This window comes from Thermobia domestica, chromosome 12, assembly GCF_964235325.1.
Source record: "Thermobia domestica chromosome 12, izTheDome1.hap1.1, whole genome shotgun sequence".
NCBI classification, from domain to species: Eukaryota; Metazoa; Arthropoda; class Insecta; order Zygentoma; family Lepismatidae; genus Thermobia; species Thermobia domestica.
The window spans coordinates 223,189,062-223,204,432 of NC_137465.1; positions in this window are offsets into that span (position 1 = coordinate 223,189,062).

The window sequence follows — 15,371 nt, forward strand, 5'->3', positions numbered from 1 at the left end:
TGTGCTTACAAGGGAACCTTCCGAAAATGATAGTTGCAGGGAAAGATGTGGCCTATGCCAATTGAAAGAGCTGTAACAGAGATTTTCATTCCCAAAAAATTAGCTGCCCATAGCAATAGGTTCAAGAAATATAAGGGGTGGAAGTTCGGGAAACAGCAAGGTTGGACAAAGGAGGAAAAGTGCAAATTCCGCAAAAAAGGGGGGCACGGCAAAATACAATGCTGACAAGTGATATATAGAAAGAGACTTGTCACAATAGGTAACAAAACAAATGAAGGCCACCAGTAGGGTTAACAGTGTTCCCAACTGCAATGAAAAGTACATGTTTTGCAAAGAGCACTATATGAAGTGAGTGCAATATTCAGTGTCAACCTGTAATGTAGAACATAAGATATGACGTGTATAACCAGTGGTACAATCTAACAAAAGAAAATAGAAAAAACAGAAGTACGAAAAATACGGAAAAGATGGAGTTGGCCATAATGCGCCACATTTGATCACGAGCTGTGCGTATTAGAATGAACAAAACAAGAAGCACCAACTATGCAGGAAACCGACGTACCTAGTGTCGAAAAGAAAAACGAGTTCCAAAGTTCGCAACACTGGCCATGAACATCCAGGCAAGTCTAATATAGTTAGGCCAGTCGCTTCACAAAAAGAAAATTCCGGCAACAGGCATCACTCGGAATGCATCAATGCTAGAGTGATTGAGGCAATGTCAAGTCGGGGAACATGAAATGGTTGGGTTGAGCCAACAACCGATAATAGAAGTAGTGAACATTATGTCATGGCTGGGTCGTATGTAGAAATATACAGGGTGTCCCACCAAACTTTGTGACCTAAAAAATTTGCAAAACGAACAAAAATGTGACGGATTCAGTTGTGCAGGAATGTACCAATGTCAGGGGGTGATAAAAGTCTGTGAGAAGCAAGTGCCCCCAGGAGCCAACATCAAACTTTTAAATATCAACAGAGACCGAGTGGTACCTCTTTTGAGAGATCATGGACTGTACAACAACAGCTATAGGAAACATTTGCTATATGAAGCATGATTTTCAAAATGACCTCCACAAATATATGTTGGTCTTAACATGGCATTAAACATTGCGATCTCAAATTGCTGCGAAGCGAAAAGAGATCTTGCAAATCCAATTGCACAGGAATGTACTCATGTCGAGGACCAAGAAAACTTTGTAAGAAGCAAGTCCCCCAGGGCCCCCATCATAAGGCTCGAGGGGTCAACCGCAACATTTCAAATGGGAACAGGAAGCGGATTATATTTCTTTGGATAGATGCAATACCGCCTATAAGAAACATTTGCTATATGAAGAACGGGTTTCAAAATGGCCGCCAAAAATGCACGTTGTTCTTATCACCGAGCAGATATTTTTGGCGGCCATTTTGAAATCCCATATAGTAAATATTTCTGATGTGCGTTGTTGCATATTCCAAGATTTATCGAAAGAAATATAACTCGACCGATGGTGCTATTTGAAATTTTGAAGTTGGCCCCCTGGGACCCTATGATGGGGCACTTGGGGGCACTTGCGTCTCACAGAAGTTTGTCGCTCGCTGACATGGGTATATTCCTGCGCAACTGGATGTGGCACATTTTTTCGCTTTGAAACTATTTCAGTCGCAGAGTTAGGTGGAACACTCTGGATATATCATATAGGCGGTGATAGTACTCCAGACAGCAACACACAGCAGATCAAGCCTTTGATTATGTTTGCTTTCTACAGGTGTGGATATGTGATAGAAAGAACACCAAAGGTTCCGACACCTCTAGAGTACTGTTTCGAGACATTCACAGGCGATCATTGTACCATGTGTGACGGATTGGGAGTATTACGCTGTGGACACTGCAAATGTATATTCTGTTTGGACCATTGTCTCATCGAACAATTGCACGCTACAATGTTGACGAGCATGTACAAATGATGCGAAGGCTAATGCCTGTAGCCGGAATTGGCCTTTGTGAAGCGAGTGGCCTAACTATATTGGAATTGTCTGGATTTTCATGGCCAGTGTTGCCAACTTTGGAACTCGTTTTTCTTTTCGACTCTAGGTACGTCGGTTTATTGCATAGTTGGTGCTTTCTTGTTTTGTTCATTCTAATATGCACAGCTCGTGACCAATGTGGCGCATTATGGCTAACTTCGTCTTTTCCGTATTTTTCGTATTTCTGTTTTTTCTATTTTCTTTTGTTAGATTGTACCACTGACTATACACGTCATATCTTATGTTCTACATTACAGGTTGACACTGAATATTGCATTCACTTCATATAGTGCTCTTTGCAAAACATGTACTTTTCATTGCAGTTGGCAACACTGTTAACCCTACTGGTGGCCTTCATTTGTTTTGTTACCTATTGTGACAAGTCTCTTTCTATATATCACTTGTCAGCATTGTATTTTGCCGTGCCCCCCTTTGTCCAAACTTGCTGTTTCCCGAACTTCCACCCCTTATATTTCTTGAACCTATTGCTATGGGCAGCTAATTTTTTGGAAATGAACATCTCTGTTACAGCTCTTTCAATTGGCATAGGTCCCATCTTTCCCTGCAACTATCATTTTCGGAAGGTTCCCTTGTTAGATTTACTGGTTATTCATTTTATATGTGTCATACAAAAGTAACAGTCTGAAAAATAATCTTTTGGTTCCCTCCTGATCATCGGTACTGCGAACTTCATGTTTCGTTCCCCATTTGCCCACCCAGTCAGACGTTTCACGCAAGTACAACAAATGTGGTGAGGAGCGAAATTCTTATCTTGGTCCCCAACACAGCAATCAAAATATAACTAATAACACTTCCTCACAAGTGGAGTAAAACATCGACGTTGCGATTTAAATTTCAGCTCCGCACATTCATAACAGAAAATGTCCGGGTAATTTACACACTTCCTCTGCATCTTGTATCTTGTAAGGTATGACACACACATACACACACAAATCTACACTCCATCCATCATGAAGCAGCACAAACGTAATCTAACTCGCTGCATCACTATTCAACACAATCTATTCGAACTCCACAATGCACAAACACTTCAACTTACACGCGGCCACATTTACAACACGTCCAGCTTGGACCGTCACTAAACACTAGTAACAGTCATCAGGCTACGTGAGTCATCAATTTTTTATTCTTTGTTGCCAGATCAAAATATTAAAAAGTGACTTATTTTCCACAGAAAGCATGTGTGTATTCGTGCTTGTATTTGAGTATCCATCTATGTGCCAAAAATAATACGTGAACGTTAAGTTTTTGTGTTTGGTAAAAGTCTTGCATAGTACACCTATAAATATACACAATAGTTTATATTTCTAGACAGAATAATGCGATTCTCATGAAATTAACCTTATTCATTAAGTAGGCATAAAACTATGTTTTAGTGCAGTTCCTGTTTCTGTATCACTATATACAAATAGCAAGTTAGGGCAAAAAAATCTTATAAACTACTTTTTGGAGGGAATTTCCAACAAAATCCCTCTAGAAATTCTCTCACACAAAAATGGCGACATGGTGTAAACATAATTGAAAATATGTTTTATTTCAAATCCAATGAGGCATAAACCGTGCTTATATTGTATAGTTTTCGTGGAAGTTATATGTAATTTTATCTGCACTAATGAATATGGTAAAATGAACAGTACATATAGCATATTTTTATATAAATATGTTTATTTCTCTAGAAAGAATAATGCGATTCTTATGAAACTTAGAGAGCTTACTAAGTATAAATCAACATACAATATAATTTGTGCGTTTATATACCAAAGGATACCCGAGCTACAGGTACAAAAATTGTAAAAAAAACTAAATAAAAAATAAAAAAGAAAAAGAAAAAAAAGAAATTTGAGGGGAAATTTCCCGAAAATCCCTCTGTCACGGGGAAACTGAGTGTGATGAAGAAAACTGATTGCAGATTCGAATTCTACGTGAAAGGTTCTATTAGAATCAAGTATTTTCATTTCTGTGCCAAAATCTTTTTGACTAGTGTACTTACTTTACATTCCTGCGGACTTCTTTGTTTCATTCTTCAAGTCTACATTGATTCCCAGATACACTTTATTTCCCTGCACTATGCTACAAACTTAGTGTAAGAAGGCGAAAGTTAGTAAACTGTTATTTTGCCCCAGCATCTAACAAGTTTTCCTCAGTTCCATCAGGCTCACGTCGAGTTAGTACCGTTAATTATACATAATACCAAAACATAACGGAGTATACATAAATTACCTTTATCGTTTTCAGCATATTTTAGTAACCTAGCCTGTAAGCACACTATGACAAATTCGAAAATATTAATTATTTAGTAATGACAAAGAATTGTCTCTTAATAAGTTATTTTTAATTATAATGGTATTAAAGAAGTTACATATTGAGACACCTTAATTAAAACAACCAATGCTATTGAATGGCTTGAATTAATATTAATACAAACATACAGAAAATTATTTGTGTATTAATTTAAGAAATATGGCTTTTCGAGGTAAGCTATATTTTCATTGACAATTGTGGAAAGTTATCATCCCAGGTGTTACGTGCGGAAATTTTATCCACACTTTAAATTAAAAAAAAAAATCTTGGAGTGTATTGCCTGACGAGTATGCAACCCGAAATAAAGATGTACATTTTTTTTAGCGCCTCTGGCGGAAAGTTGTGAATTACGTACATACGACGGTGCTTGAAGAGGATGGCTTAGCCATTCGATTGCTACTGTGCAAGTGGGCACTATCTGTTCTGCTATATTCAACTGTGTATAAGGTTATTATATATATCACGCGTTTTCAGAATTAGTGAATTTTACCGTTTATTCCTGAAAAAGAAATCTATATTCAGATGTTTCTAAGGTATTGGTATCTAATTTCTGAATAGTGTTATTTCGGTTTGGTGATATTGTGTGGATGAAAAGTTCTGTACTGTGACACCCACTTACTTAAATCGGGAGCGAATGGAATTAGATATCACTTTTGTAAATGGGTGAGTTGTTATACTAATTTGTTATATTCTCTGATATAAGGTATTACATTAATTAGGACTAAATATATTTTATATCTATTTGAATTATAGAACGAAGTGTTAATAAAACAATTTTGAATATATTTTTTAAAAGAAAATTAATGAAATGGAATTGTGGTAGGGTAGATGTTGGTACTCTATTAGACTCCTTAAATATATTTACAGTAAAAACAGTTTTATCCAGTATAAAAATATCAGGATATAAATTTACATATGTAGAAACTACTATTCTTGTTCAAATCCATTGAAAGTAGATATTGCTTGATTGAATTATTGTTATAAAGTTTTCAATTCACATATATAACCTTTTATTTCAATATCCTAATAGCATCTTTCTGTTTATTTATATCATGGTTTTTTGTTTTGGTAAGCTGAAACTCGTAGAAATCCTATAGATGAGAATTCATATAGAAAATATAGTTAAGATTTGCATTAGGAGGATCTCGCATAATGTCCCTCATTTAACAATTATCATTGTAGGGCATGTTTCCCTTTATAGATATTTGTCCTGGTCATTAACGGCCGGTGGCCCACGACGGAGCCATACCTAAGGCACGTTACACAGGTTAGTGTTTATCGTAGACGAGGTAGAGGTAAGAATCCATAATTACTTGAATTGACCACGTATCCTTTTGTCCTTTAGGATCACTTTCCTGCTCGTGTAAGTGAGTTGAACTCGTGCGTTCCGGACGGATGCGGTTTGCCGGCTCCCGGTAACCGAGGATAGAAATATACATAAATCCAGTCCTCAATCAAATCAAAACAGAGCCATATACTCAACAAGATTATTTCAGAATTTGCTCGGATGCAGGGCAATACATCCCTTGTAAGTAGGTTTCCACGTTTTTCTATTATATATAATTACATTATTTATTAAAATTCATACGAATCTCAAACTCTTAAATGTGTTCTTTCGATTTAATATTACTACAAATATATGTGCGATGGCTGAAAAGTTTTCGTCCTACCCATGAAATACTCATCCTAACAAAATATCCTATTAGCAACTCATAGTATGCATTTTTGGTAGTTCACATACCAAATTTCACATTAACATATTTTTGTTTCTTTCAGATATTCAAGATTGAAGTTGACAAGGTGATCGCACTTTGAAAAATGGATAAAGAAAGCAAACGCGCGGTCATCCAGTATCTGTTGAAAAAAGGCATGAGTACACACGAGATCCACAATGACATGAGGCAAACATTAGCGGAGGATATCCGTTCCTATTCTACTGTTAAAAATTGGAAACACCCCTTCTCCACCAAACCCAAGAAGTTCAAATCAGTCCCATCAGCTGGACATGTGATGGTCTCTGTTTTGTGTTATTCGCTGGGCATTATTCTGGCAGAGTACCTCGAGGAAGGTGGAACGGTGAACGAAGCATATTACGCTGCTGAGCTGAAATGTTTAAGGGATTAAAACATATTGAAACGACCTGGAATGTTGACAAAACGTATCCAGGACAATACACCTGCGCACACATCCACCTTTGCGATGTCTGCTATCGAGTTATGTGGCTTCGAGCTGGTTCGACATTCACCTTATTACACAGATTTGGCTCTCTGACTTTCATCTTATCCCTAACTTTGAAAAATCATCTAGCAGGTATCCACTTTCCATTAGAAGATGAAGTCATGCCTGCGGTCATGCTGCTTTTTTGACATGCAGGAAGAAACCTTCTACAAGGTGGGTATTATGGTCTTGCAGCACCAGTGGAAAAAGTGTGTGGCCCTAAAAGGGGGTTGTCGAAAAATAACCATAAAGATTTGGGCTACTGACAATCTTTGACGAGAACTTTTAAGTCATTCCACTTATGGTATTAATAGTTTTTTACATATTTCAATTTAAAATCCGAATAAAAATTTATAACTAGGTTATAATTAAAAATTTATAATTACTTATCTATATCTCACCATCAGTCTCTCTCGGGGCCTTGGTGACTCAGTGGTAGAACGTTCATCTCTGGTGCATGGGTTCCTTGGTTAGATCCCAGCTCGTTCCAAGTGAGCTTTATGGTGGAGAAAACCCGCGTGCGTGTGTTTTCTCGGGGTTCTTCCCTTTGCTCTCACTTTCTTCATGCCCATTTCTTCATTTCACATCATCACCGTCTCCTTTAGCCTAGCCGCCATAACCGTGAGAAGCAAAACTTAAAGATTTAATTTAGTTTCCTCTCTCTCTCTCTCTCTTTCTCTCTCTCTTGTCATATATATAACTATGGCAAAAGAAGCTCTTTGAGATTATAATTCAGTTAGCGGAAATACCTCGTTTCGGACATAGAGCCAGCCAGAATTTGTTGCAACCGGACAATGATAGCCGTAACTCGAAAAGGATTGATTGATTGATTTTAAGTTTAGCGTCCCTTTCAGCAGCGAGGCTATATGAGACGTGGACCTACTGATTAACGTGGAATCCGAACCACATGAGCTCCCGCCGGGAATCGAACCCGGCTCTCCCACGCCAAAGGCGCGTACGCTAACCGCTTAGCCACGGAGGAGCTAACTCGAAAAGGAATTGTCATTAAGTTGAGATTTAAGACAAGATACATTATTCGCTCGTAGTACTCCATTATTGCAGCGATGGACTAGAAACATGGGAAACAAAAAGTAGTCCACAAATAAAAGTAGAATAATTGGTACATCTGAAACAAAAAAAGTTACGATAAATTGCAAATTGTTCGCAACAAAGCCATTTCTGGTAGAAAGGTATCCAATACCTGATTTAAACGAGGAGAAAATGTAGAGGTGCAGATTGAATGGGAACTGCGATCGTGGGAAACATTGAGGTGGGCAATCCCGAAAGAACGGATCTTCGCTACAGACCACTGGCTGAAAATGTTCTTTGTCCGAGTATGGCTCCACGAAAAGTGACGGAAATGCAGAATGGCTAATAATAAAAAGTGGAAATTTGGTCCATTCAAGTGAAATACGTATGAAGTTTTTGTAGTGTTTTCCACAACAACAAAATTACGATTTGCGGTCTCTAGTATTAATCTCTGAGGTTTATCTGTGGTCTTGTAAGTATTAGCTTGAGCGGCTTCTCGTCTCGATGAAGTTCGCAGCCAAAGATGTACATTATCTCCATTGCATAGCAAAAATACGTTTTCTAATTAAAACAAGACAAACATACGAAGGGACAGATAGCGGCTAGTATATGGACATCTGGACATCACAACTAACGATAGCAAAAGTTATATCATGCCCTTTCTAGTACAGCAATGCAGTTTCTCATGAGCACTTGCCTACCTTATCAGCTATCATTTGCTTGTGAGGTGTGTCGTTTCATGTATAGCAAAGACTTGTTGGCAGTTGTCTGGTTAATGCTGAAAGACTAGTGCAGTTACTACACATGTTGTTTGCGTGACAGTTGGTACTTTAAGGCTGCAACGGAGTTTGCGTTTGAAGAAACTGCAAATATGGTGTTTACGTATGGGATGGCTAATGGAAACGGTAATGAAGCGGTGTATCTTGAAGATTTCAACAAAAAAAGAAAAAGGAAGCATTCCATGTTTGTTTGCCTGTTAAACGCTTGCGACGGACGGCCATCTTCCGAATCAACCTTTACGAGCATGGGGATGACAAACTGCCAGAATTAAAGACTTCGAAGAAACTGTGCTTGATGATGTGGAGGAACAGGTTTTGTCAAATACAGAAACACAACACGGCAAATATATTTGGTACTCACAACTGAATGAAAAGTAGTACGTGGAGAGCCAAATTGTGCATCCTTATGGTCCACAAAAGGTTAAAAAAAATATCTGAGTCAACTTGGCTTGTACTCCAGTCTCGTATTTAGTGAATGGCGAGTTCAGAGCACTGTCTAGTCGGTTGATAGTTATGAGCCTCTACTGTCCATCAACGAAGCATGTTCAACAGTATTTAATAATCTGAATAGTCACCTGTGAGCAAATGAATCCCTTCCACGACAATTGCCAAGACATGTAAACAGTTATATCTATTTAACCTATGAGCTGCGTTTTTGGCAACCTCTTAAATGGACACTCTCTTCTTCCTCCATGCTTAAGTTCACCACTACGTTGTGTTTCTTCAGCAAATACTTCCAGAATTACTATCAGATATCCCGCCGGCTATCCCTCAAAATTTGTGGTTTCAACATGATGGGGTGCAAGCTCACTTTGCTGCTATCTCCATCAAACCTTCTAAAATAGGTGGATCAGACGATTGGGTTCGTTTTCCTGCCCAGTTCGTCCATCCAATCTATCCCCACATTATTTCTTCTAATGAAGTTTCCTAATAAGCCTTGTCTATGAAACTTCCACAGTTAGCAAAATGAATCCCTTTCACGAATCTCCGCTGTCGGTGACATCATCAGAAAAGTACTAGGGATATTTGAGTGTGTGCAACATAATTTTCTTTGACACTTTTACGCTTGGATCGACGCCAGGGGACGTCATTTGTGAAGATCTATGGTGAAGGTGTGAATATGAGGAAAGTCAGAAATTGTCTGCAATTTTGACATAACGTTTCTTACATTATTCATATTTTCCTATGTCCTTGTTGTTTTGTTGTTATGTTGTTGTGTCATGCTATGAAAGTTTCATCCTAATTCCTCCATTTGTCTTCCTATTGTTGCAGATAGATTATGGCTGGTCCATTAGAAGTTTGCACCAAAGAGGAATAACGAGCAGTGATTCGGTACGAGCTGTCCCGGGTTCGATTCCCGGTGGGGGCACAAGGTCGAAAAGGTGTAAGAACGCTTTATCAGACCAGCCAACCTGAATGAGGTTTTCCTGGGTTTTCCTCATTCACACTAGGCAAATGCCGGTGTGGTACCTAAATTATAGGTCCCAGGCCGCTTCCTTCCTTCCCCAATCCTTTCTTCCTTGCTTTTCCCCGGATAGTGTGCTCGCCGAGGGACGTCATCCCTCAAAATGTGACGGGTTAAATGGCCTTAGATGCCGAGAGCCCACAAATCTAAAATCTTAGTCCTAATTCTAACGAGCAGTGATCCAGTTTTTTATAGTCGGAGGTGTATCAGGAGCCACAATCTATCAAGGACTTTCGGTACAATACAGAAGCAGTGTCCTGTCGCAAAGGAGTGTCAACGAATGGATTGAAAAAATCAAAAGTAGTCACACAAGTGTTACGCACGAGGAAGGAGCCGAACGACCATCTACGATCACAAATGATAACGACATTAAGCGTGCACGTAACATAGTTCTGTTAGACAGACGAATGACTATTGATGTTGTGGTACATCGTCTGAAAATTAATCATGGTTCCTGATACACCTTCCAAACACAAATCCGGATCACTGTCCATTGTTCTTCTCTGGTGTAAGTTTGTAATGGAGTAGTCATGATTTACCTGCAACAAAAGGAGGACAAATGAGGAATTTGGACCAACTTTCATAGCGTAACCACAACATCATAACAATAAAATAAATCAGGACAAGGGCCAGTATGTCATTACCTTCGTCCATTACCTTTGACTTACCTTCGTACATTACCTATCATTTTACTGTACTAACTGTCTTACAATACGGCCGCATAGTTTAATTATCGTTACTTTATCGTGTGCATAGCTACATTCTGTAATGTCTTCTGAAGGTGTTTTTCTCTTCGTTTTCAAGATACACTTCGGATTGCGCAAATAAATTAATGCGTCGACCATTTGCTTTTCCTTCTCGCAGAATCAGCCTTCCAGAATCTCTTTTACTCTATAGGCAAAATGTATGTCTTTATGTCTTGATGTTCTGTATTTGTCTAATACAATTCTAGTATATAGAGTAATGCTCTTATTCATACCGTCCGTGCAATTGTTAAACTGTTGCTTGTATGAATCATAGTTCCTAACTCAAATTGAATACTTCATGATTTCTCAGTATCTCCATTAATATTTTCCACATTCACTGTTCCTATCCAATACGTAGACCATGCTTTAACATACTCTGTTTTATCCTGATTCAATTCAGGTACTGGAAATCTTTCTATTTATAACAACTTAATTGCGTACAATTGAAGATTTCTCATAGTATTTCTTGCTTCAGATATTTTCTTTTAGGCTACTCTTTTACCGTACTTGCTTCCAATTAATCTCTACAATAATTAAATATTTTTTTCCATTTGACAGGACTTTACTCTGGAATTGTTTCTCGAATTATGACCATTGTCCCGTAGAGACACGCATTTGGTGGTCTTTATGTCACAAACGAAGCACTTCCTGACACTTGTTTCCATTCTCAAATTTCTTTTTTTGTCTTGGTCTGTCATCGCTTTGAGTTTGTTCCTAGGTCACGGAAACACCCTCTATATGATCTACAATGTATAATTTGAATTGTTTATAACTACTCTGTATATCGTAAATTATATGTTAAAAGCATATGTAACAAAACTTTGCGACATCCAAGCTTTTGGTTCTGAGACCTAATTTTAGGGACTAGAAACGGAACGAAGCGAAGCATACTCTTTCCGAGAAGAGACGCGAAAATCTTGAGACGAACAGCAGTGACCAACGAAAAATTCATTCCTACTGGTATGATTATACGCGTATGTATGCAAAATGAACCCTAGTCCACACTATATATCGTGCAAGGTCATTTTGAATGTTCACTGAATATTCCTTGAAGTCCTTGCTAGAAAAAGGAATCATTGTCCGTCACCAAAGTCGAAGCCCAACTAAATTTGTTAAAACAAATGTTCGTGTTCGTAATTGTTTCTGATGTATTCATAGAATTAATTTGACATACTTCTATCCATTTCGGCATGAAATTCCCGAAGAAAACAAATGTTCTTCCCGCCAACTCTATGCAATCAAAATTCACTTGTCGTAAAGCTCTTAATTTCCTTACCTTTATGATAGATGGTAATTATGTAGACCAATCATGAAGTAATCGATTCATAATCTGACTAACCGTGGAATCAGTGGTCATTTATGCGCAACTCTTGGCAAATAACGACGAAACTACCGTTTTCCTTGTAACAAAATTTTGAGATATCGCCCAATCTTTCACTTCTTCTAACAACGATAACCGCGGCAGTCTGCGACTTTCAAATGCTTAAAACTAATGCATAGCATCTGTAGTCATAATTAAGTAAATAATACTGCGAGGAACGGAAATAAGCAACAAAAGTTTACTAGCCCAAGAAAAAGCTATTAGCCGACATCCCACAATAGAAATCATTTACTTATCTTTGAAATAAATAATAGTGATATTACAAAACTCGCCCGCACCGATGAAACACTCGCCCGTCTGCATCCCCGTGTTATACCCATGTAACGCTAAAAGAGTGATGTCATAGTCAGTATACGTGCGTTTTCGCCAAAAGTCAATTTTGTGGGTAGTGAATCTGTTTGAATTTCAAATAGGAATTGGTCAAATTTTGTAAACGCGATTATTATAGTTATAGTCTCTTTTTCAAATTGACTGAAATGTTTCTAAGCATCAGTTATGTGATTACTACACGCCAAGACAAATGACCGCTATGGTTGATGACCACTATGGTTGAAAAAGCTCTCAGAGAATATTAACTTCAAGGAAAGGATTGGTTCTACAATATGTCAAAAGTTGCTGGTACGTCATCTTCAAAATCAGTTACCGCAAGATACATCATTCCCAACATATTGCTCCTCTAGTCTTGAAACTGGATAAAGCATTTTTTTCTAATACCTTGTTACACATTCTGCTAGTCATAATGATCATGGTATCATCTTTGACACGAAATTCACATTCTCGGACCACATCTCCTCAATACTTAAGAATTCAATGCACGTGTTGTGTCTTCTTTATCGGTTTATTGAACTACGGAATGTGTCATCATTAACATTTTTTAAAAAAACTCTAATAGTGCCCAAGATCAAATATTGCTCTCCCATATGGGTCATGGCAGCCCTACATATCTCTCTAGACTAGATTCCATTTTAAACTTCTTTATTTCTGTAGTACGTTGCGGTGTTCCTGCACTTCGAATGTTATCTAAGCAGAAGCTCTTGCGATATCTTAATATCCAAATTCCGGGAGTACGCAGAAATTACTCTGACCTGAAAATTGTTCATAACATTGTTAATGGAAATTTAAGATCGGAAACATTACTTCAGGAACTATCCTTACATGTCCCTCCCCGCATAACCCGTAATACCCACCTATTCCCTATTGCTCGCCTTAGGTTGGCAAATTACATACAGGTTTCTATTTTTACAGAATACCGAACTGTTAAAGTCATGTAACTACTGATGTGAATATTTTTTCGAGCTACCCGGTGTTTGAAAAAGCGATGATACGAGTTATGGCGAAATAATATTACTTTTGAACTATTTGTTGACACCATTTTTTTTCCTGTTTGTTAACATGTCCCTGTGTAAAATGGCAAATATATGCTGTATCTTGAAACTTGTTCAGTAAATACATAAATAAAAGACAACGCTCGAACTAAATTCTCCATTCTTATTTTTCACCACTATCATTAACCGGAAGAAAAGTACTATAAAATTCATATTCTATTCTGTTCTATTTCATGGCAAAATCTCAAATTCTAACTAAAACCAATATGCTGTTATTTCATACATACCCAGTGTTGCCATCCACAAAGAAAATAATGCCAAATAAGCCCAAAAGTAACACTCTGAATAGCAGATGTGTTTTAATAGAAGCCATTAACAGTGCGCACGAGAAAGTAACCCCATCAGGAAGTCGCGGTCGGAAAGAGGGATTGCCGCCGGAGGCAGCCGGCACCCGTCCGCGACGAATCGAGGATCTACTTGTTCAAAGTTGCCGACCTTTTGCGGAGGCGGCTAGCGGTCGAAAATCTTAAACCAAAATGCCCTTTGCCAACTCTTTGCCGACTGTTGCCGACCAAATATTTAATCAATATCACCTCGTATCCTATTAAGAAATGTAAAGAAAGAAAACAGGTCTAATAAATCAGTACTTCCCAAACTGGAAAATTGCTCTTGAGAAGCGGAAAAGCGAGCAGGAGTGAAGAACTATAATTTTATTTCATAATTCCAAATGTGCTGTTTCTATTTCACTAGTACTTTAAATTTGTTCGGAACAAAACACTCCGACAATCAACTGAGATTTTTTCTTCGATTTCAAACGTGTTTCGAATTATTGGTCAAAGTAAAGAGACAGAAAAAAACATTAAAATACAGAGGTTGTTCAGTCTACATTTGGCCAATTTCGACTTACCTAAACATTTCGAAGAATCCATGGCGCCAGGTCCGTAAGTGCTCGATGTGTTTCCCTTTGTTCCTAACAATAGCCCGACAGCGTAATTTCCACTGTAATAGGCTTCTCTGAAGAACTGGGAGGGGAATTTGTCCCATTCCCTTTGCGCAGCTTTCCAAAGTCATTCCGCAGTTGTCACACGCCGTTTTCCCAAAGCCCGCTTCAGCAATCCAAATCCACAATAGTCCATAGGACTTGCATCTGGAGATTTAACAGGTACCTCATTGAAAGGTATCACCTGTATACCACTTGGCTCCTCCATCTTCCTGTAGAATGCGAGGTACGATCGTGAAGTATGTGATGAGGCCTTGTCCATGTGAATGCACACCAGATTGGCGCCATTTCCGTTCATTCTTGGAATCTCATGCTCGTAGATCGGCCGCATGATCTGCTCCTGAAAATACTGCGAATTTATTTTGCAGTTCTTCGCCACCCTACGAATCTTCTGTTTATCTCGGAAACAGTAGCCAGTAACGACCATGAATCGTTTTGGGAAGGATTCTTTACAGACACGGACACACCTTCTGAAGTTGTTGGCGCCTTTCTCTCGGTACATGATGGCTCTCGGTTTGCCGCAGTCGGAAAGGTAAATCCATGCTTCATCGAGCGTTACGACGCACATCACCTTTGTTTTGCCAGATGCCGTTCGTACAGCTTCCGGGCGTTACACTTTCGTTCCGTTTGGTGGATATCCGTGAGAAGATGGCCGCGAGCTTTCATGACTTTTTCCAGCTTGAGTTGATGGTGTAACGTCCGGCTCTCAGTCTCCAAAGACACGTCAAGACGATTACCAATATACCTTTGTTTGGCGGATTTTCTTGTATTGCCATTTTGCAAAGCTTCCTCTGCATGGTGGAGGTGACCTTGGTGCATTCCCGCTTCCTAGGTAATTTCGTTGGTGATCCAATGGTGCAGCTTCGTTGCCCTTGTACTTTTTAATGACATTTTTTATTCCACTTAAACTGATGTTGCAACCATTCTTCTTGCACTGTTTTCTAATAACAGAAACGCTAAAGTGGGCCTCATAATGAGCCGAAACATAGCCTACCCAAAACTGGCTTAGCTTGGGTGGCATTTTGGTCACAGAGCGGAAACCCACACACTTGGAAACAAATTTAATACAACACTCAAAACAATTGTCCTGTTTTGTGCGTTATTTC